Raw genomic sequence first — 26,723 nt, 5'->3', positions numbered from 1 at the left:
ACAACAGGCACCATGCCTACTTTTCTCCATGGGAGTAATGTCTCAAACTGTCTACGATCTGATCGTTCCCTGGAAAACCAATAGTAGTTTCTCAAGCACATCTTGAGGCGTCCTGTAATCTTTGGACATTCAGAGTGTTGATGAAACACAGAAATTGCATCTGGTTTTAATACAACAGGCACCATGCGGGATTTCCTCCATGGGAGTAATGTCTCAAACTGTCTTCGATTCCGAATGCACAAAGTGTGTGGTCTTGTTTCCCAGTCTGTATTTGGTAGGGCTCGTAAGAGGCTGAATGTAACGAATGGGTGCGAAAGGGCAAGGGGCAGTGGCTATGTAGAACGAAAACACAATTCCTCAGGGGTGTGAGCGTTTCGAGATAAGTCGCATATATGTTATACTTGGTCGTCAGTGAGCGTGTGGCCTAATGGATAAGGCGTCGAATTTCGGTTCCAAAGATTGCAGGTTCGAATCCTGTCACGCTCGTGTTTTTCCAGTTCTGAAAAAGAAACATACCGTTTTAACGTAGCAATTGAGCAGTACGAAACCGTCTGAATGTTGCTGTTGACCATTTTCTGCTTGAGATGCTCTTGAGCTTGAAACACACACAACAAGACCGGTGTTAACTGGCGAAATGTTCGGCAGAGTGCCGTCACCGCGAGTTTTGACTGGCACTTGCACATCTAAAACAACGTCGGAAAGTAACTCTTTCGGGTTTTGAGTCACATAAAGTATGTGTGTTAATTTTGACGCCACTAGCTCTGCAGGTTTTCATGCAATTCCTTTACGTCTCAGAAATGATTATGAAATAAAAGTGAAGTACGTGACGAGTGTGACGTTAGGAAAACATTAGGCAGCTTGGAGAGATTCTGTATGGGACGACCCAACCCAAACGAGTACTGTGTGACGTGCTACCTGGCAGCTATTCACCGAGGCAGCCCGGCTAGCTCAGTCGGTGGAGCATGAGTTTCTTCCTCTGAGGGACGAGGGTTCGAGCACCACACTGGGCGGAATGGAATTTTGTTCTGCAGCAGATTTAAATTACCGTTTTTCTGATTAACGTGATGTAATGGAAATAGCAACATTAAACTTTGCCTACGTCTCCGTCACTCTCAAGGAAACTGTATTTGAAGGACAAGGTGATTTTGTAGACATGTGTGAAAGACATGTGCTGAAATGCAAATGGTGTTGTTTGGAGAGAACATCGGTTACGAGTCAGATGTGTAGCCAAGCAGTAATGGGTCGCCATTGCTGCAAATATTAGTCGGTAAAATGAAATGTTGTCAGCTGAAGTCTGATGATCCAGACGACCGTAAGGACGAAGTACGCAAAAGTACCGCTAGGCCGCGCATCTTTAGCTCAGTGGTAGAGCACTGGTATAGTAAAGCAGGGGTCGTGAGTTCTATCCTCAGAGGAGGATGAGGAATTTCCAAATCAGTTGCGCGTCGTGGCCGTATAGCAAACAGTTTCTGTGATGACGGACAATTAGCGACAGGAGTTTTACTAAGAATTACTCCCAGATGTGATTAAGGCGAATGGCGCAGATGAAGCATTTGCCAAAGCTTTGCAGCATAAGGTGGGACAAGGCAGTGTCAATTACATTTTATAGATATATTTCTCACATATCTCAGAGCCTCTCGCGGTCGTCGTCGTTGTCGTCGTCGCCGCCGCCGCTTCTGCAGAAGTAGCAAATGGCCATTGTAGCAAATGCGGCGAGGGACGCCCTGCCTTCGATTCCGAATGCACAAAGTGTGTGGTCTTGTTCCCCAGTCTATATTTGGTCGGTCTCTAGTAGGTTGAATGTAACGAATGGGTGGGAAAGAGCAAGGTACAGCGGCTGTGTAGAACGAAAACACAATTCCTCAGGGGTGTGAGCGTTTCGACATACGTCGCATGTAAATTATACTTGGTCGTCAGTGACCGTGTGGCCTAATGGATAAGGCGTCGGACTTCATATCCTAAGATTGCAGGTTCGAATCCTGTCACGCTCGTGTTTTTTCAGTTCTGAAAAGTAACATACCGTTTTAATGTAGCAATTGAGCAGTACGAAACCGTCTGAAAGTTGCTGTTGACCATTTTCCGCTTGGAGATGCTCTTGAGGTTGATACACACACAACAAGACCGGTGTTAACTAGCGAAATGGTCGGCAGAGTGCCGTCACCGCGAGTTTTGACTGGCACTTGCACGTCTAAAAATGATTCCGCCGCCAGCGGCCGTGCTGTGCGGACGTGCGGTGCGGCTGTTGCGGTGATTACATCGTCGCTGCGAGCGGCCGGCGCTGTGTGATGAGTGCGCGCTTTCTGCGTTAGTCATAGTTCACGATCACATTTTTAGATTGACATAATGGATCAGACAACGCGACGCGATACTTTGAAGTTGATTTCGATCCGAACTACGTCCGACCGAAATCTTACGCAGTTGATGCATTTATCGAAGAAACTTTTCAGATCCTAGAGGATGAATTGATTGGAATACACCTGTCGATTGTCAGTCCGACTGTGTTCCTTAAGTTATCCATTTCTGGCCAAATAGTAGAAGCATGTGGTAGGGTGGCAAAATTCAAACATTCAGACGGACACATAGGACAGGTCACGGTATCGCGTGCCGGAATGGGAATACGAACGGTTCGAATCTTTGAGCTCCCCTTTTAAATAACGCCCGAGGAGATTAACAACAAACTGAAAGACTATGGCGCCATTATCAGCAATGTCGCCGAAAAATGGTCTAGCTTGCACAAGTATCCAGTATTAAATGGAGTCAGGCAAGTTAAGATTGACATGCTGAAATATATCCCGTCGTATCTCTGGATTGGTGGATATAGAGCGATCATCATTTACGTTGGCCAGCCAAGAACCTGCTCGGGCTGTGGTTCTACCCAGCACGTCCGCGCGCAGTGTGTTCAACGCCGTGTGACGCAACTGCCGACTGGGGAGCGAGACCCGCCTAGTCAAATGGCCTCTCTACCCGTAACGTACGCCGCCGCACTACGCAGTGACATGTGTTTCGACAAGGTGGTAGTTGCTTATGCCGACGTTCCCGATGGTAGCGTAGCCATGGATACTAGCAGCAGGGAAGCTACAGGTCCAGCACACTCACAAGACGAGGAAACTGACAGGCGTGGAGAACAAGACCAGGCTAAGACGGCAGAAGAAGGCATGTGCAAATCACTCGAAGACTTCGGGCAACACAAAGAAGATACGGTTGCCACGTCGGAGGATAATGACCAGCAGCCTACAACTGTTACACCAAAGAAACGGAAGAAACGTCGAATAGCCCGTCAGGGAGCAGCAGAAGTCGCGCCAATTCTGCGTGACAAGGCGAAACAAATAGGCCAAGTACTGGCGGAGACGGCACAGGCAACTCCTCTGGAAAATCGAACAACAAAAAAGAAGACTCGAAATGAGGACACTGACCCCGACCGTGGAATCCACATTGAAGACGGTACAGCTAGTCTGAAGGACCTTCCACCTGTACCCAACACGTACACGCGGGAAGTTACGTACACGCGAGTCTGGGCGGATGACATGGAGGAGCAAAGCCATGATGCAGAGATGGCTGACATAGCACAACGTTCAGGACGGACGGCACCCGACCGTCGACAGGATGTGTCCACCCGGCAACAAACCACCATCAAAGATGCTCGTGCGGCAGATGATGATGCCGACTTCTTCTAAGTGGAGCAATCATCCACTTCCCTTGGCAAACAGTACCCCACCTGACATGGTATCGTCGACATGATATCTTTACAGGCGTACAGAATTGCAACCTAGAATATAAATAAAATTAGCAGCACCATCAACCTGAGAAATCTCCAAGATTTTCTGTACGCCGCTGATATTGACATCTTAATGCTGCAAGAAGTAACGGCTATCCGTTTGGACGACATCACTGGCTACAACGCCGTCATCAATCCTGGCAATGACAATAGCCTCGGCACAGCGATTATGACTAAAGAGGGGATCCTACTTACAGACGTGGCGCAACTGCCTAACAGTAGAGGTCTTGGTGTCACGATAAACAACACCAGGTTTATCAACATATATGCCCCGTCAGGAACAGGAAACAAGCGCCGCAGGGCCGAATTTTTCAAGGAGGACATCGCCCCCCTTTTCGCGGTGCGATTTGAACAAATAATATTTGCGGGTGACTTTAATTGCGTGCTGAGTCCCAAAGATCAGACGCCAAATTTTAACAAATCTCTGGAGCTGGAGGACATCGTCAGAGACTTGCAACTGTTTGATACGTGGGAACTAAAACACGGTGATAGGCTAGGTTTCACCTATATCACCAGCCATTCTGCCAGTCGTATCGACAGGATTTACGCAACATCCAATTTAAGGAGACACGTTTTACAGTCCGAGCTATGGCCCACGATTTTCTCTGATCATATCGCGTGCATATGTACGGTAAATTTAGAGAAACAAGGCACTTACAGGGCGAGAGGTCAGTGGAAGCTAAACGTTACTCATCTTTCGGATCCTTGATGTCACGCCGCCTTCCACACCACTTGGGCAGAATGTGAAACGAAGTTCCACTTGTACGGCACGGCGCTGAATTGGTGGCTAAACTGCGCGAAGCCCACAATATTAAAGACAATGAAAACTTACTCCCGTGAAAAAGTCGCCTGGCGGAAGCGGACAGTAGACTTTTACTTCAGCTGTCTGAGAGACGTGTGCGTTCGTGATGCTAGTCATAACAAATTATGGGCAAATCAACAGAATAAAAGCAAAATTGCTCAACCTGCAGAGACACAATCTCGAAGGCTGTAAAATACGAACGCGTTTGCAGAACGGTACACGAGAAGAAACAACATCGATGTACCACATTCTCCAAGAGAACAAAAGACAAAAACGGAAAATTCCGACGGAACTCAAAACTTCAGACGGGAGACTCTTGAAAGACCAAGCTGCAATACGAGACGAGATCCATCGACACTTAAGTGAATTGCTGGCCAATACACAGACAGATGAAACAGCGCAGCAAGCTCTCACTGCTAGGACGAAAGAGCGACTCACTCCTGAAGAAGCTGATGTGCTCGCAGCGAGAATAACGGACGAAAACGTCGAAGATGCCATCTCGAAGAGCCCAAAGAACAAATCACCAGGACCAGATGGGCTACCCGCTGAATTTTATCAAACTTTTCGCGAACAAATAATTGCTAATTTGACACTCGTATGCAATGAAATACTAAATGCCGACACTGACCTTCCGAAGGAATTCTGTGAAGGTACAGTGGTCTTAGTCCCCAAAACACCAGGAGGCAAAACCGTGGAGAATCTTCGACCCATAACACTTCTCAGTAGTGATTATAAAATCTTCGCCCGTATCATGATGCAAAGGTTGAATTCTGTTATTCGTACAGTGACAGGAGCCTACCAGACAAGTGTGGGAAAGGACAGAACGATATTTCAGACCTTATGCGACTACAGAGACATTATAGCGATATCGGAAGCCTGCAACATTCGCTGTGCTCTGATGTCGCTTGACTTTGAAAAAGCTTTTGATAAAGTTAATCATTCGTACCTGCTCCGGTGTATGACATCCATGCACTTACCCCAGAAAATTATAGCCTCCGTGAAAAACATACTGACGGATAGCACGTCAAGAATCAGTGTCAACGGACAACTCAGTCACCCGATCAATATTCAGAGTTCGGGAACACAAGGTTGCCCAATGTCCATGACGCATTTCGCAATTGCGCTTGAACCTCTCTTAGTATCTCTCTGACTCGGCAACTCCGTGGATTACATATACACGGACAGAAGATCATATGTCAAGCCTACGCCGACGATGTAGGGGTACTTGTGACTGACGACAGCGAGGTGGAAACAGTACTTGAAGTTGTGGCGACCTACGAAATGGCGTCAGGAGCTAAACTCAACCGCAATATATCTGGTATTATGAATCTTGGTCGGGGTATAGAGATCAGAGCCGCTGGAAGTATCAACACTGTGGAAAAAATCAAATGCCTTGGAATAGAATATACGAGTAATATTCGCCGCACAGCCGCTCTCAATTATCGAAAATTACTTGCCACATTACGGGCAAGCATAAAACAACACAGCTTGCGTAATTTAAACGTAATACAAAAAGTGCAACTGGCCAATACATACATCACTTCCAAAGTCAACTATGTTGCTCAAGTGCTGCCTCTGCCAAAAACCATTGCACACCAAATGCATGCAGCGCTTGGTTATTTTTTCAGCAGAGGTCAGATATTTAAGGTTTCATATGATACCTTGACGCTACCGACACGCAATGGAGGGCTACAACTGACAGACATCTACCTCAAAGCGCAAGCGCTATACGTTAGCAAAACTTATAAACAGTGGCAACGATCACCGCGGACCATAGTGGCTCATCTCTTACGTGAAATCACCCCAGTCAGCAGAGATCCACCAATCGATGTGCATCACATCTCCCACGAGCTGTACCACTATAAACATTTTCTGGTGGAATACAGCTATGTACGCCATAGAATACCGGAGAAGGACATATATCGGGTTAAGGAGGTTTACAACACCTTGCTGGAAGGAAAATTGCGCAATCGAATAGAAAACAAGTTTCGACATTATAATTGGAAAAACATATTGGACAACATATCTGACCCCCATCTACCATCCAATGTGCGATCGACGTGGTACCTCGCAGTCAATAGATAAATCCCAACCAACTCCAAACTGCACGTGATACGTCTGGCACACACACCAAACTGTTCCAGCTGCAATGTCGTCGACACTGCAGAACATCGCTTCGTCTGTGAAGATGTGAAAGACGTGTGGAATCTCTTCAGGCAAAAACTAGCACATGTGCTACGTACGTCACGTAACACAATTTCACCGACACACGTCCTTCTGCCTGATGACGTGCCATATCCTAACACTAAAAGAAGGTCAGCCAACTGGCTCAAAGGACTGACAGTCCGTTACATCTCAACGGCTATGACGAAAAGTGAAGCAGATTATTGGATGTACCTGATGACAGAACATCAAAAGCTCGAACGACAAATGAAATACAAAGACAACTACGCAAATTTCTTGAACCGAACATTGTCTCACCGACAGAGCTGAAGAACGATCAAACGACATGTAGTTCAACCTCAAGATTCCTTTTTTTTCCTTTATGAAATTATCTAATTATCTATTAAGCTTCTCATTCATTTTACGACAACAAGGTGGCTATTTCGTTTGCCCTTCACCCTCGTGTCGCAGCAATAATAGGTTGCTGACACACCCATGAGAAGCCATCAGGCTGATGTAAGCCTGGCTCTCCTATAAAAATCACTCCCACACAATGATGGAAGATAGTAGCGGAACTATTTTTTTTCCATAACCCCAAAAAAGGGATTTTATTTACTTGTATACATTTACTTCGTCACTCACCTATATCATATGGACCAAACGTAGCACAGAAGCTAGCCGAAGAAGGCACAAATGGCGAGCGGAAGGACGGGCTGTAGGGGAGGAAGGAGGCCCGATTTAAAAAGGAAAAAAAAAGTCGGTAGATCATGAGACTCTTAATCTCAGGGTCGTGGGTTCGAACACAACGCTGGGCGGAACGGAATTTTGTTCCGCTGCAGATGTAGATTACCGTTCTTCTGATTAACGTGATGTAATGGAAATATCAACTTTAAACTTTGCCTACGTCTCCGTCAATCTCAAGGAAACTGTATTTGAAGGTGAAGGTGATTTTGTAGACATGTGTGAAAGAAATGTTCTGAAATGCAAGTGGTGTTGTTTGGAGAGAACATCGGTTACGTGTCAGATGTGTAGCCAAGCAGTAATGGGTCGCCATAGCTGCAAATATTAGTCGGTAATATGAAGTGTTGTCAGATGAAGTCTGATGATCCAGACGTCCGTAAGGACGAAGTACGTAAAAGTACCGCTAGGCCGCGACTCTTTAGCTCAGTGGTAGAACACTGGTCTAGTTAAGCAGGGGTCGTGAGATCCATACTCACAGGTGCAAGACGAATTTTGGAAATCAGTTGCGCGTCGTGCCGTATAGCAAAAAGTTTCTGTGATGACGAACAATTAGCGACAGGCGTTTTATTAAGAATTACTCTCAGATGTGATTAAGGCGAATGGCGCAGACAAATTATTTGCCAAAGCGGTACAGCATAAGGTGGGCCGAGGCAGTCTCAATTACATTTTATAGATGTATTATTCTTATATCTCAGAGCATTTCGCGGTCGTCGTCGTTGTCGTCGCCGCCGCTTCTGCAGAAGAAGGAAATGGCCATCGTAGCAAATGCGCCGAGGGACGCCCAGCCTTCGATTCCGAATGCAAAAAGTGTGTGTTGTCGTTTCCCAGTCTATATTTGGTCGGTCTTTAGCTCTGCAGGTTGTCATGCAAATCCTTTACCTCTCAGAAATGATTATGAAATACAAGTGAAGTACGTGACGAGTGTGACGTTAGGAAAACACTAGGCAGCATAGAGAGATTCTGTATGGGACCACCCAACCCAAACGAGTACTGTGTGACGTGGTACCCGGCAAGTATTAACCGACGTAGCGCCCCTGACTTAGTCGGTAGAGCATGAGACTCTTAATCTCAGGGTCGTCGGTTCCTGCCCCACGCTGGGCGGAGCGGAATTTTGTTCCGCTGCAGATGTAAATAACTGTTTTTCTGATTAAAGTTGATGTAATGGAAATAGCAACTTTTAACTTTGCCTACGTCTCCGTCAGTCTCAAAGAAACTGTAATTGAAGATGAAGGTGCTTTTGTAGACATGTGTGAATGACATGTTCCGAAATGCAAGTGGTGTTGTTTGGAGAGAACATCGGTTACGTGTCAGATGTGTAGCCAAGCAGTAATGGGTCGCCATAGCTGCTAATATTAGTCGGTAATACGAAGTGTTGTCAGCTGAAGTCTGATAATGCAGACGAACGTAAGGACGAAGTACGCAAAAGTGCCGCTAGGCCGCACCTGTTTAGCTCAGTGGTAGAGCGCTGGTCTAGTAAACCAGGGGTCGTAAGTTCCATCCTCACAGGGGGAAGACGAATTTTGGAAATCTGTTGCCCGTCGTGCTGTATAGCAAACAGTTTCTGTGATGACGGACAATTAGCGACAGGCGTTTTATTAAGAATTACTCTCAGCTGTGATTAGGGCGAATGGCGCAGATAAACAATTTGCCAAAGCGGTACACCATAAGGTGGGACGAGGCAGTCTGAATTAGATTTTATAGATGTATTTCTCACATATCTCAGGTCGTCGTCGTCGTCGTCGTCGTCGTCGTCGTCGCCGCCGCCTCTTCTTCTGCAGAAGTAGCAAATGGCCATCGTAGCAAATGCGGCGAGGGACGCCCTGCCTTCGATTCCGAATGCACAAAGTGTGTGGTCTTGTTTCCCAGTCTATATTAGGTCGGTCTCGTAAGAGGTTGAATGTAACTAATAGGTGGGAAAGAGCATGGGGCAGCGCCTGTGTAGAACGAAAACACAAATCATCAGGGGTGTGAGCGTTTCGAGATGAGTCGTGTACAAGTTATACTTGGTCGTCAGTGACTGTGTGACCTAATGGATAAGGCGTCGGACTTAGGATCTGAAGATTACAGGTTCTAATTCTGTCACTCTCGTGTTCGTTTAGATCCTAACCACGTTATCGGAATCCATTTTTCGATCACGAGTAGTGTCGTTCATATTAAAATGACAAACACCGAGGGTTGTGAAGGTGTTATTCGCCGCCATACCGATGGACTTAAGTTCAAATACTCTGATGGTCACGTCGGACCAGTAACACTTGAACTCGCAGAGTACGGTCAACGCACGATTAGTGTGTTTGAACTACCTTTTGAAGTGCCAAAGGACGTAGTTGTCTCTGAGTTACAACCATACGATAACGTCATCGGTTACGTAGAGGAAAAATGGCAAACTTTCACGACCTACCATGTCCTTAATGGTGTGCGTCAGGTAAAAATTGAACTGAAAAAACATATACCATCATACCTGACAATTGGCGGTGTGCGAGCCATTGTCATGTACGACGGCCAACCCCGAACATGTGCGGGTTGTGGACAAGAAGGCACGTCAGATCCGCCTGGATGCGACGCCACCTGATCCGAACGCCGGTCGGCGAGGAAGCCTCCCCACATATGACAAGGTTGCCCAGGAAGGTAGCACCTCTGCACAGGGTCTTCCTGCTCTGTTGACGTCGTCTGATCAGGCAGATGCAACCGCTACTGAGATTCCTTCTGAGGTGCCACAGACACCAGATCCTGACCTTCCACATCATCGCAGCACTGTGACTGAAAATGCTGCTGAGATGGACGTTGCTCCGGGAGTGGTACCTACTTCTGCTTTCCTTCAGACTGATCCAGAGTCAGACGAAGGCCACCCGCAATCAGACTTGGAACGACCTGTTCGAAAACAAGGGTCGACACGAAAGAGAAAGAAACGTAGCCGTACACCCCCTGATGAATCCATTCTACGGATGGGTGCCAGAGATGCAGAACCGAAGATGGACGACAAACCGCTCTATGATGTCCAAAAGTCGATGCGAACGACCCGCCACAGGCGACCACTGGCAACGATCACCTCTCCTTACTGGCGCCGTCGCCCCCACAGGTCGACGTTGAAGAAAGTCTATATGCTGAGCCGAAAACTAAGTTTCCTCTCCATATGGATGATGAAAACAGTCTCCTGGGCAGACGACGTGGAGATCGAAGGGAATGGGGTGGACAGTGCTGATGATGGGGCGCCCCCATCGGTTGCGCCCGCGCCTGCAAACTCTCCACAATAGCAACCTCTTCAGCGGACCAGCAAGGTCGACGACCTCTCGCCCCTGAAGAAGCAGCCCCACCTGTGCCTGTGGGACTCCAACACCAGCATTATAGTGTCGCAACGATTAACCTCGCGACCATTCGTGCGCCCCACAAACTAGCGCTGGTCCGCGATATGATTTATGATGCGGACATTGATATTGCGCTTTTTCAGGAAGTGCATGTCGCCGATTTTTCACCACCACATGGCTTCACGGCGCATCTTTCTCCCGCTTCGGACACCGGTAGTGGTGTTGCCATCATCTTATGAGAAGGTCTTGCTGCCGAAGATGTCCTATACCTCCCCAACGGCAGAGGTATGGCCCTTACTCTCCTTGGTGTACGCATCCTCAACATTTATGCGCCGTCGGGCTCCAGCTACCGTCTTGAACGCAATGCCTTCTTCGCAGATGAAGTTACACCCCTTTTTATGGGACTTCAACTGCACCCAGCGACCTCAGGATCAATTGCCGCGTCACTCACCATGCGCAGCTCTGGAAACAGTCGTGACGCGGCTACAATTTGTCGACACGTGGAGACATGTTCACAGTGATCGTTTGGGCTTTACGTACTACACTGCTCACTCCTCTAGCCGACTGGATCGCATCTACATCTCGCGATCCCTAATTCAACACACACGACAGGCTGAAATCTGGCCTGTTGCTTTCTCAGATCATGAGGCTTACTTCAGTGACGTTGTTCTCACAAGACAGGCAGTATGGCACGGACGTGGTTTATGGAAACTGAACACGGCACTTCTTAATTCACCTGACTGTCGACTTCTAATAGAAGACACTTCGATCACATGTAATAGACGCCGTCCCACGTATCCGTCTACCATATCCTGGTGGATCCAGTGTGCAAAACCTGCTCTTAGAAAAACTTTGATCCGATATGGCAAAGATGTTGTCGCCTGGAGGAAGAGCACTACGGACTTTTACTACAGGATCCTACGAGAATGCTCCACGATGCCAGCTTCCCCTGAGCGCCATACAAGGGTAAACCATGCTAAGTCCCAAATCTCCAATCTCATGCAAAGGCACTTGGAAGGAGCGATAGTACGATCTCGTACTGCTGATCGCATGCCTCATGAACATCCATCTATGTACCATATCATCCAAGAGCGCCAACATCGTGGCCGAAAATTTATACCCATCCTAACAGACCAAGATGGGCGTCGCTACGTAACCCAATCTGCAATAGGGAATGTGCTTCACGTCCACTACCAGCAGCTCTACGCCGCAATTCAACATTCCCCAGAGTTGATCGAGGAAGTCTCACAGCTCAACTTCGGTGGTCTCCCAGGAGATGCGGCGATTGACTTGGTGTCAGAGGTGACTTATGATGAAGTCCGCGATGCGATCCGAGCAGGAACCATCAATCGCTCCCCAGGACCCTACGGTCTTCCCCTCGAATTTTATCGCACCTTTCGTGAGTTGTTAGAGTCCACCTTCACCTCCATATGTCGGGAACTGATGTCTCTGGAAGTACCTGTGCCAGACTCTTTCATGGAAGGAATTATTATTCCTGTACATAAACCGCATGGTGGCAACAATATCAGTGATTATCAGCCCCTCACCCTCCTTAACAGTGATATGAAAATCTTCACTCGCCTTTTGGCGGCACGACTTAAAACCGTTGCCCGATATGTTGTGTCGCCAGACCAAGCACCTCTGGGAGGGGATAATAATATCCGCACGGCTTTATGCCGCTACAGGGATATGATCGCCGTTACCCAGGCACAACGCCTCTCTCGGGCACTTGCGTCTTTGGACTTTAGTCAAGCTTTTGATAGGGTTGACCATTCGTTCCTTATGGCCGCTCTCCACCATATGGGTTTCCCAGTCGCCGTTATCACGGTAGTGATGCGCCTTCTGCGGGATGCTTCTTCCAGGATTATGTACAATGGCAGACTCACTCCTCCGATAAAAATAGGTCGATCCGTACGTCAAGGTTGCCCTCTATCAGCGATTTTGTACGGCTTTTCCTTGGAATCCTTGCTATCTGGGCTCAGACAACGTTTGGTAGGATTGTCCATAGATCGATACCGATTCTGTTGCACGGCCTATGCTGACGATGTAGTCATCTGTTTGCGTAATGCCGACGAGGTTAGAGCTGTTTTGACGTGGGTAGCGACTTATGGTGAGGCGTCAGGTAGCTCCTTAAACGTATGTAAGTCACAAGTTATGTTCATTGGCACGGGACTCCCTGTGGAGTGTGTTACACCTCTCACCACCGTTGATACCATTCGCTGTTTGGGAATAGACTTTTCATCTGATCTCCCGCGTTCAGCCACCATCAACTGCAGACGCCTCCTTTTAATGATCAAAGCAGGTCTTATGGATCATCGCCTTCGATCCCTAGATATTCTCCAACGAGCTCGATATGTCAATATATATATCGCATCCCGAGTGCCCCATGTAGCACAAGTCCTACCTTTCCCGCTTACTATGGCACGTCGCATGTTGGCAGCGATGGCATCTTTCGTCAGCTCTGGGCTGTTGTTCAAAGTGAACTATGGAACCCTTACTCTTCCCCATGAACGAGGTGGGATTGGTGTGTTTCACGTGCTGGATAGAGCTTGCGCCCTATTTGTGAGCTCCCAGATGACGGTATGGACACGATGCCCAATGAGCCTCACTGGTCTCCTCCTGACGGCATATACGCCGGTCTCACTGTCAGCCCCAGTGAATATCTAGGACATTCCGGTCCATTTCTATTGTATACGATACTTGTTTCTTGAACTCAGTTATCTACGCGTCACCTTACCAAGACAGCTTTTACTCAAGACAAAGGCAGTATACAATGTCCTCCAATTAGGTCGTCCACCTAACCCGATTGAACAAAAGTTCCCCCAGATAGACTGGCGTCATGTATGGCGCGCGGTTTTCGCCCATTACCTTGACATGAATGTTCAATCTGTCTGGTACCTAACTCTCAACAGTAAGAAAATCAATCAATCACGCCATCATCGTATCTACCTCGCCCAATCACCTCTCTGTTCCACGTGCGGAGTCCCAGACAATGATGAACATCGGTTTGTTTGCGAACCGGCGGCGGAGGTTTGGCACTTCATTCGTCTTATTGTCGTTTTTCTAACGCGGGACATTCCGGATCGGATTACTCCCCTTTCATTATTATTTCCGGATCGTGAATATTTTCCTCGGACAAAGACCAATGCTGTGAATTGGATTCGCGGACATGCCATTCACTACCTATTTGGACAAACTGTAGACTCTGTACTCGATTTTTGGACATAACTCAATGACTGTCATTATGTCGTTGTCCGTCACCCAAAATACAAACAATTTTTCTCGAACTTCCTTGGGAGTGCTTTCCACGACCCGCCTCGCAGCTGGAATGTATTAAGCCGATAGAGAGGAACGTTTCCTGTTTGAACCAATGAACATTTCTGAGCAATTGAACAGAACACATAAATTTCGAGAAGACGTGACTCAACATATTACCAGCGGGGCGCAGAAGGCCTCTGATCAATGACATAACAAAACTAAACAAAAACAAAAAAAATAACATAGCAACAATAAAAAAAAGAAAATTCAGAAAAAATAAGATTTTGTTTTGTTTGTAAGGATAGCCCTAACCTTGATTACCTATATTTACCCTGATAGATAGGCAGCTCTCTGGGGTAGGTTTAGTCAGGAGCCAACACCTGAAGTGGAACAGATTTTTCTTCTTTTTTTTTAGGATGAAAAGTGGCGGTGGCACTTGGTTCTTTTTTTTTAGTTCCATTTCATAAAAGGGTTAACTAATAAAAAAAAAAGTGGTAAGGGGTCTGGAACGTTCCAGCGCCTCGGCTGGGGCTATTCGCCCCAGCCAGGCCAGTGTTCAAACCTGGCCGGCGCTGGAATTTTCAGACTTCCGTACACTAGCTTTATAAAATATATATATATATATATATATATATATATATATATATATATATTGCAGATTCGAATCGTGTCACGGTCGTGTTTTTCCAGTTCTGAAAAAAAAAACATATCGTTTTAATGTAGCAATTGAGCAGTACGAAACCGTCTGAATGTTGCTGTTGACCATTTTCTGCTTGGAGATGCTCTTGAACTTGAAACACACACAACAAAACCGGTGTTAACTAGCGAAATGGTCGGCAGAGTGCCGTCACCGCGAGTTTTGACTGGCACTTGCACATCTAAAACAACGTCGGAAAGTAACTCGTTCGGCTTTTGAGTCACATCAAGTATGTGTGTTAATTTTGACGCCACTAGCTCTGCATGATGTCATGCAATTCCTTTACCTCTCAGCAATGATTATGAAATAAGAGTGAAGTACGTGACGAGTGTGACGTTAGGAAAACATAAGGCAGCATGGAGAGATTCTGTATGGGACCACGCAACATAAACGAGTACTGTGTGACATGCTACCCGGCAGGTATTCACCGAAGCAGCACGGCTAGCTCAGTCGGTAGAGCATGAGACTCTTAATCTCACGTTCGTTGGTTCGAGCTCCACGTTGGGCAGAACGGGATTTTTGTTCCGCTGCAGAAGTAAATTACCGTTTTTCTGATTAACATGATGTAATGGAAATAGAAACTTTAAACTTTGCCTACGTCTCTGTCAGTCGCAAGGAAACTGTAATTGAAGGTGAAGGTGATTTTGTAGACATGTGTGAAAGACATGTTCTGAAATGCAAGTGTTGTTGTTTGGAGAGCACATCGGTTACGTGTCAGATGTGTAGCCAAGCAGTAATGGGACGCCATAGCTGCAAATATTAGTTGGTAATATGAAGTGTTGTCAGCTGAAGTCTGATGATGCAGACGACCATAAGGACGAAGTACGAAACTTACCGCTTTACCGCGCCTTTTTAGCTCAGTGGCAGAGCACTGGTCTAGTAAACCAGGGGTCGTAACTTCCCTCCTCTCAGGAGGAAGACGAATTTTGGAAATCAGTTTCGCTTCGTGGCCATGTAGCAAACAGTATCTGTGATGACGAACAATTAGCGACTTGCGTTTTATTTAGAATTACTCTCAGATGTGATTAAGGCGAATGGCGCAGATAAAGCATTTGCCAAAGAGGTACAGCATAAGGTGGGACGAGGCAGTCTGATTTACATTTTATAGATGTATTTCTCACATATCTCAGAGCCTTTCGCGGTCGTCGTCGTCGTCGTCGCCGCTTCTGCAGAAGTAGCAAATGGCCATCGTAGCAAATGCGGCGAGGGACGCCCTGCCTTCGATTCCGAATGCACAAAGTGTGTGGTCTTGTTTCCCAGTCTATATTTGGTCGGTCTCGTAAGAGATTGAATGTAACGAATGGGTGGGAAAGAGCTAGGGGCAGCGGCAGTGTTGAACGAAAACACAATTCCTCAGGGGTGTGAGCGTTTCGAGATGAGTCGTATACAAGTTATAGTTGGTCGTCAGTGACCGTGTGGCCTAATGGATGAGGCGTCGGACTTCGGATCTGAAGATTACAGGTTCGAATGCTGTCACGCTCGTGTTTTTCCAGTTCTGAAAAAGATACATACCGTTTAATGTAGCAATTGAGCAGTACGAAACCGTCTGAATGTTGCTGTTGACCATTTTCTGCTTGGAGATGATCTTGAGCTTGAAACACACACAACAAGACCTGTGTTAACTAGCAAAATGGTCGGCAGAGTGCCGTCACCGCGAGTTTTGACTGGCACTTGCACATTTAAAACAACGTCGGAGAGTAACTCGTTCGGCCTTCGAGTCACTTCAAGTATGTGTGTTAATTTTGACGCCACTAGCTCTGCATGTTGTCATGCAATTCCTTTACCTCTCAGAAATGATTATGAAATAAAAGTGAAGTACGTGACGAGTGTGACGTTAGGACAACATTATGCAGCATGGAGAGATTCTGTATTGGACCACCCAACCCAAACGAGTACTGTGTGACGTGCTACCCGGCAGGTATTCACCGAGGCATCCTGCTAGCTCAGTCGGCGAAGATCGCTGTGGTCCCGTGATTAGCGTGAGAAGCTGCGGAACGAGAGGTCCTTGGTTCAAGTCTTACCTCGAATGAAAAGTTTAAATTTAGTGTCGAGGCGCGGCCGTCGTGCAGGTCGGACGTGCCTGGAGCGTTGTATACGTGCTCAGCTGCGGCCTGCGGTGCGGCACGTGGTGAGTCGAAGGCCGTTGCGGCGCGCATAACATCTTGTTGTTAACGAATAGAACCTAACATGGATCACCCAGAGCGGAAAGATACTTTGAGGTTTATGTTTGATGGAAGTTTTTCTCGACCGAAATATTACGAAGTCGAACGATTTCTCGATGAAGACATAAAATTGCCTCCCACCGATAGCATTGGTATCCATTTGTCTATTGTCAGTAGCACAGTTTATATCAAATTGCGTGACCCAAAATTGTGCGACAAAAGCATCGATTCATGTGGCGGTACCTATAAATTTCGACACAGTGACGGGAATGTTGGTGAGGTGACTGTTGTCCACGGTGGTCTTGGTATTCCCACCGTCATGATTTTCGAGTTGCCTTTTGAAATCACGGCTGAACAAATTAATGCTTCTATTAAGTCCTACGGCAAAATTATCAGTAAAATTGCCGAAAAGTGGGCTCCGTTCCATAAGTACCCTGTTTTGAACGGTGTGCGGCAAATTAAGATCGAATTGCAACGGCATATTCCATCCTACCTAACGATTTGTGGATATAGGGCGATAATCATGTATGAGGGACAGCCTCGTACATGATCAGTCTGTAATTCCACGGGACACGTCCGGGCACAGTGCATCCAACGACATGTAACGCAGCTGCCTGCGGGTGAACTGGGCCCTCCCCCGCAACTGACAATATTACCGACTACTTATGTAGCGGCGGTCCGTGCAAATACACCCACTGCGTCGGCTGCGGAAGTCGGACTTAGTGTGGCCGATGTTACGAATGGCGGAGATGTACCTAAGGAAATCTGTACCACTCAGGAAGCCTTGCCGGTCGCTGGCTTGCTAGCCGCGGTGCCCCGTGATGCCTCACGTGAGGAAGCCAGGGTTGACGTTGTGGAGGCGGCCACTACCGCCACTGACAGCCAGCAAGAGACAGAGACTCTTCCTCTTCCTTTAGAGAATGCGGAAGCCTCTGTCAGTAGGTCCTCCCCGAAAAAGCACAAGAAACGTCGGGTCGCTCGTCCTGCGGCAGCCCAATCGGCACCTCCCTTGCGTGAAAAGGCCAAACACGCGGGCCGCATGATCTGCGATGACACTTCGGGGACCGAAGACTGTCTTCCGTCGTTGGCCTCACCCATGAATATTGACGATGATGTCTCCAACCTTGACACGGGGAGGGCACGTATTTGTGCTCCATCGCGGACGGCCTAAGTTGCAGATGTGCAGGGTGACGGCCCCCAATGCGGTTCCGGAACTGCTGTGTCTGTTGATAATTGGGCGGATGATATTGAAGATATGACTGGCAATACCGAGCGTGAAGAACCGATGGCAACTGGAGATACGCTGCTTACGTCTCGGCGCAATGCAGCGTCCACGGACGGCGACGTCTAGACTTATTCGACCTCCGAAGCGGACGACTGTTGAAGGGATAAAAATCGTACCTGTTTTCATCTGCAGATGACCAGTCGTCCCACATCGCTCCGTTCACGACAATCCTATAAGATTTCTACCATGAATGTTAACCGCATTGTTTCTCAAGCAAAAATCCACAGCCTTCGACAATATTTACGGGCCGTTCGTACAGGAAGCACTGACTCCGCTCCTAGCCGACGTCCCCGGTTATGACGCCATTGTCAATGTAGGAACGGAGGCAGGTACGATCATTCTGTATCGGGAAGGCATTGAATGTTCTTGTTTGTCCATGTTACCTACCGGACGAGGCATTGCCGCACAGTTCCATGATGTACTCTTTCTTAATGTGTACGCCCCTTCCGGTTCCAACGCGCGAGCGGTGAGGAGGGAGTTTTACACGGGAGAGATAGCGAATCTAATCACCGACTTGCGTCTGCGTATTATTATGGGTGGTGACTTTAACTGCATTTTGCGCCGCACCGATCAAACGCCGAACTTTAACTTCAGCCAAGAACTGCTAACACTGGTTACAGAATTGCAGTTAGTCGACACGTGGGCGACCTTACACTCAGATGAAGTTGCCTTTACTCACTTTACGCAGGTCTTCCAGCAGGTTAGATCGCATATATGTGCAACGCGGTCTTTTAGCCGACGTGGGAACTTGCGAATATTGGCCCGTTAATTTCAGTGACCATATCGCTTACCACATCGTCTTTAATCACTCACCGCAGAAAGTTTATAGAGGCTTCGGACGATGTCAACTCAACTGTCGCCTCTTACAAGACGCCACTTTAGAGCTTGAGATCCTGTCAGCTTGGCACTCCGTAACATCAAGCAGGCCCACGTACCCCACGTGGATTGATTGGTGGACGCTTCATGCAAAGGGGAAACTCATTACTTGCATCAAGCACCACGCCCGGCTTCGTGCGCGCGGTGAGAAGGAAATCACTGAAATCTATTTATGTGCCCTGCGGGAATTGTACCGGGATTATCATCAGGTGCCTAATAACATCACGCACGTACGCAGACTCCAAGCCAAGATTACATCCTTGACGGGTTGCACCGCCATCGGCCACCAGATTCGAGCACGTGACTTCACAAACTTGCCGCAACAGCACACGTCTGTCCATCATATCGTCCAACTGTTACATGCAGCGCGCAGGAAACTTATTCATAAGTTGCAGGATGCAGACGGTGCTTGTTATACCCTACAGCGAGACATCAAAAACCATGTTACCAACCACTTTGCTGCACTTTACACCCGTGCTGGTGTGCCTCATGAGAAAGTGCGAGAATGGTATCATTCTGGACCCCCGCCGTACCGCATTACCGACGACCTCAATCGGGACTTGCTTGCTCCCTTTACCAAAGAAGAACTGAAGGATGCCCTGCTTGCTGCGCCACGAAATAAATCTCCGGGCACGGACGGGCTCTCTGTCGAGTTTTACGTCAAATATTGGCCTATATTAGGGGACAAACTCACGGAGATGTACAATGAAGTACTACATGGGATTGCTCTACCCCCAGCCTTCACAGAGGGGTTAACTGTTTTAATACCTAAGACGCCGACGCCGACCACTACCAAAGATCTGCGGCCCATTACTCTGCTCAATGCCGACTTTAAGCTTCTGACGCGCGCCCTCAATGCCCGATTACGACAGCTGTTACCCTGTCTTCTGGGACCATAACAAATGAGTGCGATCCGTGTTCGGTCGCTGTCCACCATTTTGCCGCTCTATCGGGATCTCGTCTCCCTCACCTGGGCCACCCGCACTCCTGTGGCCATAGCATTTCTTGACTTCGATAAGGCTTACGATCAAGCTGACTATCACTATCTCAGCGGCGTGATGGAATCAATGGGCTTAAGTCTTAATTTTATCCACCTCAACAACAACTGTATCAGTGGTACCCGTACACGCTTCCTGATCAATAAAACATTGACGGAGTACGTGCAGCTCTCACGGGGTATCAAGCAAGGCTGTCCTCTTTCAACGACGCTCTATGCAATCCTCATGGAACCCTTGTTGCGCCATCTACATCATAGCCTCCCTGGATTCCATTTTTATGGTATCAAGTCTGTGGTCCAAGCTTACGCAGACGATGTCAGCGTGCTTCTTAACGACGTCCGCGATGTCACCGCAGTGAAACGCATTCTTGAGGAATTCCAAAGAGATAGTGGTGCCATGTTAAACGTCAATAAATCCGCCGCCTTAACGCTTGGTCAAGAACGACCTATCACAGGCGACGCTTGGCTGCCCTTTGTACAGACTAGAAAACACCTTGGTCTCTACGTCACTGCCCGGCCTCTCTACATGTCTCACAAAAATTGGATACCCCAAATTCAGGCGATAAAAGCACTCCTGCGCGACCAGAACATGCGACACCTCGATCGTCTGCAGCGAGCCTTTTTCGTCAACTCTTATGCCCTCTCCAAATTACAATTTGTTGCCGCCGTCCTACCTATGCCACCCACAGTAGCAAGATCACTCCTAGCGGCGGCCGCCTGGTACGTCTGTAAGCTCAATATTTTTAAGGTTTCCTTCACCACGACAGCACTGCCATGCGATATGGGAGGCCTTGGCTTGAAAAACCCCGGCATTCATGCCCTAGCCCTGTATCTGAAACGCTCATGGCAGATACTCACCGCCAGCGAGGACACCGTCACGAAGCGGCTCTATCAACTGTCCCGCCCCCGCAATATATTTCCGCCTGTGGACATTGGCCACGTCGGCCCGCACTTTCAGCATATAGCACTGTATTACCTTGAAAGTAGCTATCTCGACGACGAGCTTTTCAAGAAGCCGACGGTAAAACTGTACCGCCACTTACTTCGGCCGTCACTGCCTGGCCCCTTGGAAAAGAAGTATCCGGCTTGCAATTGGTCCCTCGTTTGGGCTAACATCCATAATCCAACGCTTCCGACAGATGTTCGCTCCAAATGGTATGACGTGGTCGCTGAAACTATTCCGACGAAAGAAAAGCGGCACAGGATTAATCTTGCACCCAGTCCCTACTGCGACTTGTGCCACATGGTTGAGACTATTGCACATCTGTTTGTCTGCAAGGATCAAGGGCACATCTGGAATTGGACGGGCAAAAAACTCGCTGTGCTCAACCGGACTGCGCCTCATGCGATTCAGATCCACGACATTCTGCGCCCGGATTACCGACTCTTCCCTGCAGCCAAACATAACAGCTACCTATGGCTCATGGCACATTTTATCCACTATATTCTGTCCGGCAGTGCCCCTAATGTCTTAGATTTTCAAGTATATCTCTCACACCAACACTGGTGCACAACCAACCAATATGGACACCGGTATCAGTCAACATTTCAAAATTTTCTTCACATCGTCCTTGAGATGCCGTAGGACGTGGATAAGATGCATATCTGTATAACAATTAGTTTTTCCTGTACTACAATCAAGGATATACTCACTGCAAAGACTTCCATTTGTCTCATTGAGATTATGAATAAAGCCACGTATGAGATCAAGACTATGTCCTTCCCAGGAGCAGTTATTTCTGCGACATATTAAATTTGGTGTATTTTGAATGAAACAAAAGCGAAAAACAGACAGCAGAAACGAGCAAAGAAGATGGATAGGAAACAAACGACTATACAAATTAAAAAACAAAACAAAAACAAAAAAAGTCGGTAGAGGATGAGGCTCTTAACCTCAGTGTCGTGGGTTCGTGCCTCACGCTGGGCGGAACGGAATTTTGTTCCGCTGCAGATGTAAATTACTGTTTTTCTGGTTAACGTGATGTAATGGAAATAGCAACATTAAACTTTGCCTACGTCTCTGTCAGTCGCAAGGAAACTTTGTTGAAGGTGAAGGTGATTTTGTAGACATGTGTGAAAGACATGTTCTGAAATGCAAGTGTTGTTGTTTGGAGAACACATCGGTTACGTGTCAGATGTGTAGCCAAGCAGTAATGGGTCGCCATAGCTGCAAATATTAGCCGGTAATATGAAGTGTGTTGTCAGCTGAAGTCTGATGATGCAGACGACCGTAAGTACGAAGTACGCAAGACTACCGCTTGGCCGCGCCTCTTTAGCTCAGTGGTAGAGCACTGGTCTAGCAAGCTAGGGGTCGGAAGTTCCCTCCTCACAGGAGGAAGACGAATTTAGGAAATCAGTTGCGCGTCATGGCCGTATAGCAAACAGTATCTGTGATGACGAACAATTAGCGACAGGCGTTTTATTAAGAATTACTCTCAGATGTGGTTAAGGCGAATGGCGCAGATAAAGCATTTGCAAAGCGGTACAGCATACTTTCTTCGACGGAACTCGAGAGAGTTGCGCCCTTCGAGGATTGATTTCCGCAATCGTCGAAGCGATAGGTTTAGCAGCAGCAGCAGCAGCAGCAGCAGCAGCAGCAGCAGCAGTAGCAGTAGCAGTAGCGGTTCCCGTCGCAGTTCCAGCAGTTCCGGCAGCGCAGGCACCAGTGTCAGCAGCAGCAGCAGCCGCCGCCCCCGCAGCGCGACTCCTGTCGCCGGTGCAGCCCTTCCTGCTCGCCGTTCTCGTCGCCGCCTCACGCAGTCTGCCCCGTTCGTCGTTATCGCCGCCGCCTCCGCCAGCCCGCCGCCGAGCCCATCCTCCTCCGCCGCCGCAGCAGCAGGGCGGGGCCCCGGACCCCGCTCCCCGCCGTCGCAGCAGCAGCCGCCGCCGCCGTCTTCGCCTTCCTGGACTTGTGCAGTGTAGTGTAGTGTTCGTCTTCATCTTCGTCTTCGTTTAGTGTTTCTTTTTCCCTCCTCCCGTTCAGTTGTTTCATTTCACCATGACCACCCCTACCACCACCGCCACTATCACAGCCATAACTTACACCTCCCCCTCAGCAGCTGCCACCACCATTACTTGGTGTGCTCAAAAAACCCCCGCCCCCTACATCCCAACCCTCCTCACCCTTCCCTCCCCAGCTCCCTTTGTCGCTCCTTCTCCCCCAGCCACCTCACTTGAGCCCTTCCCTCCACTCCCCCACGCCACTTCATCTGCTCATGCAGCCCCCAGCAGGGTTGTGGCTCGGAGAGCCACCACCCATGCCGCACCTTCACCAGCACCAGCACCGGCACCAGCACCTGCGCCCGCACCTGCATCATCTGCAGCACCGGCCCCAGCACCACTGCCGGGACCTGCCTCCTCCCACCATCTCCCGGTTGCTCCTGTACCCCGCCCCTCATCCCTTCCTGTAAAACGTCTAAGTGGCACCCCTGCCTACTCCACTCCCAAGAAATCACAGCCCCTTCCCCCTCCTCCCCCCAAAGATGCCATGGATGTCTCCCCGCCCGCCCCTTCTACCGCTTCCTCTACCACCCCCTCCTACAGATACCTCCTTTCCCATCCAGATCCCTCTCTCCTGGAGGCCCGCAACCTCACCTAGCTCCTCCGCCAACTCTTTCCTGGCGCCCCTATCTCCCTTCTCACCCCCCGTAGGGACTCCGTCCTTATCGCCTCCTCTAGCCCCACCCTCCACACCGACATCCTATCCCGCATCCCCATTACCCGCTTCGGCCCCAATGCCTCTCTCACCCCTGCTCCTTCCCCTTCCTCCTCCCGTCAACCCCAACCCCCGCGTCGCCCGCCAACCCTCACCGCCGTGATCACTCGGCTTAGTCCGACGATCACGGAGGAGGAGGTGTTGGCAGAGCTTAAGGCGCATCCCTACCACGATGTTCGTTCCGTTCGCCGGATCCACAACCCTGCCGGCCCCACCCACCTTATGCGGGTTTTTTCTGAGCACGCTCCTTCGATCGACCTTCTCCTTAAGGAGGGTGCCCTCCTCTTCAACCGCCGCTACAAGGTCGACCCTTCCCGCTCCCCTCCCCAGTCCATCCGATGCCAGAGGTGCCTGCACTATAATGCACACCCAACATCTGAGTGCCGCAAGGCCCCTGTCTGCCCGCACTGCAAACAAGCGCACTTCCTCCGGCAGTGCCGCAACCTTCAGTCCCCTCTATCCTGCAACACCTGTAACCTCCCTCACCCCACAGACTCCCAGAAATGCAAGGCTCGGCCAGCCCCTTCCACTCCTGAACTCGCCATCCCTGTCCGCCCTCTGGATGACCCTACCCCCCCTGGTAACTCTCTTCGTCCCCCCCCCCCCATACCGCCGAGGACATCATCCGCTTTGTCACCATTGTCCTCCAAAACGTCCATCCTTTTCAGCGCCCCCACACCCTCCAGCAGATATCCCTCGCCACACGCTCTGTGTTCCATCTCAATACCTATGCCACCTACTCCCATAACCAGGCTCACTTCACCTTCTCCCATCTTGACACCCTCGTCTAAATTCCCATCATGGCGCGACAGCACCGTATCTTGTTCAATAACATCCGCTCCCTTCCTGTCAACAAGAACTTCCTTCTGCATACACTCACGACCCACCGTGTGGATGCCTTCCTCCTGAACGAAACCTTTCTCCAGCCCCACATCACCGTCCACACCTCCCCCTACCTCCTTCATCGCTCTGACAATCCCCTCCCAATAGCGTGTGGTGGAGTCGCCATTGGCCACCACCGCCAGATCCCTGTTCGGCTCCAACCCCTCCTTCCTGACCCCACAGAACATCTGATCCTCAGCCTCTTCTTCCCCGGCCTCACCATTACCTGTGCCACCATTTATGTCCTCTCCACTGCCCCTATTCCTTTCGACTTCCTTTCCCACATCGACCGTACCTTCTCCTCCTACGCGATTGCCGCCGACCTTAATATCCATAGTCGCTCCGCTGCCCAGCTACAGCGGTGGCATCGGTCCTCGCCACCCTCCAAGGAGATGTCCTTCCTCTTCCCCAACACACCCGCCCTGAATCCAATACCACTCCCGATGTTGTCCTGGCCTCCCCTAACCTCCTTGGCCGCATCGCGGTGGACGTCCTTGATCCTATTGGCAGTGACCATCTCCCTTACCATATCTGACGGTCGTCGTCCCCGTCCCGACCCTCGCCTTGACCCACCCCCCAAGTATGTCCATGATTACTCCCATGCCGAGTGGAATGCCTACTGGGATACCCTTACTGCCCGAGTCGATAGCCACCCCCTCACCTACCACCAACCTGATGACATCGCCCATGCCGCGTCCCTTCTCCAACAGACCTTGTCTGAGGCCGTGGAGGCCCACATCCCTACCATCGCTATCCACCCGCACCGTCCCACTTTACCCCCACAGGCCATCCTCCTCCTTCGAGAATCCCATCGTCTTTACCGTGCCTTCCTTCACACGTGTGACCGGGACACACTACGACGCCACCGGCAACTCCAGAGACACATCCGGAACATGCTCGCAGCTAAGAAACGCCGGGACTGGCGACAGACATGCACCTGTCTTAATGCTACCCTACCTCTTAACTCGTCCAAGTACTGGTCTGCCTTCCGCCGCCTTTACCGGATCTAAACCGCCCCCCTTACTATCCTCTACTCCATAATGACCGTCCCTTTCCTGACAACCTTAGTAAGGCCAACCATTTTGCCTCCTACCTCACGGATATCTTTACCGTCCCTGACGATCCCCAGTTCGATTATTCCCTCTTCCCCGATGTCCACGATCGAACTGACACCTCTGTCCCTCCACTCGCTCCTGGCTTCCAATACTTGGACAACATTACACACACCGAACTCAATACCCCTATCACTACTCAAGACATCCTAGCTATACTCCGCACCAAACGCAACACCGCTCCTGGTCACGACCGTGTTACTTACCGTCACCTCCGTGAAGCTCCCGCATCCTTCCTCTCCACCCTGGCCAGACTGTACAATGAGGTCTTGTCCACCGGCTTCTACCCCGACCTGTGGAAAAGCTCCCGGATCCTGATGTTCCTCAAACCTGATAAACCACCTTCCGCTGTCTCCTCCTACCGTCCTATAAGCCTTACCTCGGTCTTCAGCAAGGTCCTGGAATCCATTCTTACCCGCCGCATCCACCAGCACCTCCACCAGCACCGCTTCCTTCTCTCAACCCAATGTGGCTTTCGGCCATCCTTCTCTGCCGATGACCTTCTCTTTCACCTCACTCACATCCTATCAGAACGACTCAACTCCCGTCGCTCTGCCATCTTCCTCTCCCTCGACCTTGAACGCGCATATGACCGTGTATGGCATTCTGGTCTCCTCTTCAAGCTCCAAACCTTTGCCCTTCCCATAAAGTACGTCCGTCTGGTCGCCTCCTTCATCTCCCACCGACCTTCCTATGTCACCATCCATAACATGGATTCCTACACCTTCTAACCCTCCGCCGTTGTGCCCCAAGGCTCCGTCCTTTCCCCTCTTCTTTACCTTCTTTATACGGCGGACATGCCTCCGCCTGCACCCCCCATACACCTTCTCCAGTACGCCGATGACACCGCCTTCCTATCCCTCGCCCCCACCCTGCAACGCTCCCAGCACCTTCTCCAATCCCATCTTGACCGGTTCACCTCTTGGTGTAACCAGTGGTTGCTCAAGGTGAATCCT

At 49.3% G+C, this 26,723-nt stretch overlaps 1 non-coding gene across 1 annotated transcript; it reads left to right on the top strand.

Annotated features, from left to right (window-relative positions):
• Window positions 1–15,173: 15,173 nt before the first annotated feature.
• Trnak-cuu (transfer RNA lysine (anticodon CUU)) lies at window positions 15,174–15,246 on the top strand. The gene has a single exon. It is a non-coding gene; the product is annotated as a tRNA-Lys (tRNA).
• Window positions 15,247–26,723: the final 11,477 nt, after the last annotated feature.

The sequence above is a fragment of the Schistocerca gregaria genome, unplaced genomic scaffold (assembly GCF_023897955.1).
Source record: "Schistocerca gregaria isolate iqSchGreg1 unplaced genomic scaffold, iqSchGreg1.2 ptg000285l, whole genome shotgun sequence".
Classification (NCBI taxonomy): Eukaryota; Metazoa; Arthropoda; class Insecta; order Orthoptera; family Acrididae; genus Schistocerca; species Schistocerca gregaria.
This window is presented reverse-complemented; position numbering and strand designations above follow the sequence as displayed.